The sequence below is a fragment of the Macrotis lagotis genome, chromosome 7 (assembly GCF_037893015.1).
Source record: "Macrotis lagotis isolate mMagLag1 chromosome 7, bilby.v1.9.chrom.fasta, whole genome shotgun sequence".
Lineage (NCBI taxonomy): Eukaryota > Metazoa > Chordata > Mammalia > Peramelemorphia > Peramelidae > Macrotis > Macrotis lagotis.
In genome coordinates, this window is record NC_133664.1 from 105,027,209 (window position 1) to 105,031,169 (window position 3,961).

Genomic DNA, 3,961 nt, shown 5'->3' on the forward strand with positions numbered 1-3,961 from the left:
AGCTACCACACTGATATTCTTGAAAAGGTTCCAGGTCAAGACCAAAATGAAGGGAGTATTGGTACATGTTCTTCTGTTTTCAGATTACTATGCACTCAGTGCAACCTCTGAAGCTGAGATGCAACCAAAGAAGGATTGATTCTTGGTTACTTGTGCTAATTTTGGTCTAGCAATCAAAACCAAGAAAACACAGGTGTTCTATCAACCAGCACCCCACCATTCACATGTGGATCCATTAATTACAACAAATAGAGAAGTTTTGAATACTGTGGTTAAGTTCACTTTCCTTAGCAGTGTATTTTACAGAGATGTACACACTGATAATGTAGTTGATGCACTTACTGCCAGTTAGCTCAGTATTTGAGAGAATTGAAAAGAAAGTGTGAGGGGAAAAATAGGTATTATACTAACTAAACTGAAGTTCTCCAGCGCTGTTGTGCTGACCTCATTATTTTATGCCAAGAAACCTGGAGTGTCTACTGGTATTGTGTCAGGAAACTTACTTACTGCCTTTTAAATTGACTTAGGATTCAAAATGTGCTAAGGTTGAAAGTATAGCAGGCAAATCGATTTTTTTCCCTAGCCCCACGCATTGAAACATCTACCTGCAATTACCTAATGAAGAGCTGGCATCTCCCTTCTTTCTCTCATTATTGCTCCATAATCATCATATGAAACCACGTCTGTATAAGTGACTCCACTGTGGCCCCTTGAAGTCCCTGGATCTATTCATCTTGTAAGATGACTATCCTTTTGTCTTTCTGTTGGAGTTTACATAGATTTTGGAAGCACAGACTGTATCAGTCTATCCCAGGTTCCAAGAATCAGACATTTTCTATTTTATCCTCCTTTAGTAAGAAAGAGCAGAGATATTTTTCTCTTACTTTACCATTTTTTCATAATACCAAAGCAACTAATCTGCTGACTTTTGAGATCATATCTGGTAGTAACAGTGGTAAAGACAGAAGTAAGCAAGAGTCTTCTATTCCCCCTCATCCTTTATTTTCAGCTGCAACTGCTAAGAAGAAATCAAAGATGCTTGAATGTAAGAAAGATCAACCACATTGTTTTACCTTTAGCAGCCCTGTATTACTCCCAGAAAAAACTTTGAATTCAGAAGAATGAGAGAAAGTAAAGGAAAGTTTTGGAAAAAAAAAGATATATTTGAAAATTGGATGATGACACAGATGATCAAATATAATTGCTCAATAAATATTGCAAAATCCCTGCTGTCTTGGATATCCAGAAAAAAAAATGATGGCATTGTGGAATATAAGCTACTTCTTGGGTATTTGACTTTGTGTGTTTCTCAGAGACAGACGAGAGGTTGTTGATATCTATGAAATTTTGAAAATCAGGTACAAAACTTTAGAGACTGAAGGTTATACTCTTCTTATCTGAGGATTAATCTATTCATATAAGTGGAGAGAGACCCTGACCCTGTTAGAAAACATCAAAAAAGTCATGTCTCTTTCAAAAAATAATTTTGGTGATTGCTTCAAAGGAGCTCTTCTTCAACAAGAAGTGGTCTTAGCTTGGAATCTCTATCTTGAAATGCTTAATCTCAGAGTAATTCCTAGTTGGGAAACTTTTCAGGTTTTCTTTGCCTTTGCAAAATGAATGAGGAATATTCAATTTGAATGAAGACTCCTGGACACGCTTTTATATCTAAGACACAATCAAATGTATCGCACTGAACCCTTTGCCCAGAGTATAAAAGCATGGTTTGAGAGTATCCCTGAGAAAAAATGGTGAGGAGAATCTGTCACCATTCATAAGAGCAATTAATTTGGAATACACTGAACTTTGTATACTATATTGAAACACTTAATGGGGGCAGCTAGGTTGCGCAGTGGTTAGAACACAGGCCCTGGAATCAGGAGTACCTGAATTCAAATCTGGCCTCAGACACTTAATAATTACCTAGCTGTGTGGCCTTGGGCAAGTCACTTAACCCCTTGCCTTGCAAAAGCTAAAAAAAAGAAAAAAGAAATAACACTTAGTAATTAAAAACAGAATAATGCATAAACCAGTTTTGTAATTTGAAACAACTTCAAATCTTCCTATAAGATATACAACTTTGAAACTATAATTTATCTGGTTTGAGGTCTTAGTTGTAATTTCTCTATATGCAAGTCCCAAAGATTGTTTCAATTAAAAACTAAGCCTTTTATGGATGGGTTCAAATACCTAATCTGCTAGTTAAGTGACTTTCCATAAGACCAGGTGGTCATATTGATTTGTGTAAGAATATTTGGTTCTTCTAAAGCTGAGTGAGATGAGCAGAACCAGAAAAACACTGTGCACCCTAACATGGGGGTGATGTTCAACCTTGATGGACTTGCTCGTTCCATCAGTGCAACAATCAGGGACAATTTGAGGCTGTCTGCAAAGGAGAATACCATCTGTATCCAGATAAAGAGCCATAGAGTTTGAACAAAGTTCAAGGATTATTCCCTTTAATTTAGAAAAATAAAGCAGATATCTTATTGTCTGATCTTGTTATCTCTTATACTTTTTGTTTCTTCCTTATGGGAAAAAAATAAAGACTGACAGATTGCTTTCTGTTGGGGGGGTAAGATTTGGAGAAAAATTGTAAAACTCAAATAAAATCTTAAAAAAAAAATTAAATTGACTTAGGAAGATCCTGGAGATCATCTGGCAGGAAAAAATTCCAGTCATTGAGGTCCTTTCTAGAGTTAAATTGTCAATCATTCAAATGTTACTACAGAGTGAGTGATTATGATAGGCTGGTCACATTGTTTGAATACCAGAGGTACACTTGCAAAAAAAGACTGTTTTATAGAGAACTCATACAGGTCAAGAGCTCTCAAGGGGATCAGAAGAAATGATCCATGAACACCCTGAAGATCTCTCTTAAGGACTTTAGAATTGACTGTACAGTATGGGAGATACTGCCACAGGACTGCACAGTTTGACATACCCTTATCAGAGAGGAAGCAAAACTGAAGCAACTCAAAGGAAAGTAAGTTTAGAGTAAATAGTTCAGGTGCTCACATGGATTATTTCTGTCTTACCTGGGGCAGAGCATTCCGTGCTCATATTGGTCTGATCAGCTCTAGTCAGATAACATGGTAATTTGTCTCAAACATAGTGATATCAGTTTGATCTTCTTTTATAAAGAAAAGAAGAAGCAATTTTTCTCACCCATGATCGTGCTCTCCTATTCTTGACCCCAAGTTTTGTTCACACAGTTCTCCCTACTTATAATGCTCTTTTTTTCCATTTTACTATATACTACTCAACCTCTAAGGCTCAATTAAGTTGTTTTCTTTTCCTCAAGGTCTTCCCAAAGTGTTTTGCTCTGAAAGATGCAATTATCATTTGGGGAAGTTTAATATAAATTGACTTTAAAATGACTATTTTTGAAATATATAGCATATTTTATATAAATTTTTTAATACAAGTATCATATCTTTTATTGAGTTCTTAATTTTATATTCAGACTGCCTCTTCCCTAGTATGGATCTGGACTTAGGCTTTGGAGTATGCCAGATCACATAACATGGATGACTTTATAGTTGACCATGCAGATGGGCTTAACCTCATTTAGCTACTGTGTCTTTAAAAATGGAAATCTTGAACCATCCCTTTCTCTTATCTGCTATGTCCAAAATAAAGGTCTCAATTCACTTTCAGCAAGAACCTCATGAACTGAACTGGTGATAGGAGAAGTACTTTCCTTTTACCTTTGGAATTAGATATGCTCCAAAAATAACCCTCAAGGGCTTTTCCATGTGGAGGGAACTGGTGATGTCTAGACATGCCCTGATTATATAAAATATACACACATTCAGATAATGAAACATGAGTTCAGGACATTTTTCCTTATAGATGACACTTGCATAAAGAAAATACAAATGACTAAAGATTTCACAAGTAGTTTGATACCATTCCTTCATTTAGCTGAGATTTCACAAAGTCTCCATAATTGAACTGT

General features: G+C 35.9%; 1 pseudogene; it reads left to right on the forward strand.

Moving 5' to 3' along the window:
• The first annotated feature begins 741 nt into the window (after window positions 1-741).
• On the forward strand, window positions 742-1,788 carry LOC141494113 (mitochondrial ribonuclease P catalytic subunit pseudogene; annotated as a pseudogene).
• The last annotated feature ends 2,173 nt before the right edge of the window (window positions 1,789-3,961 follow it).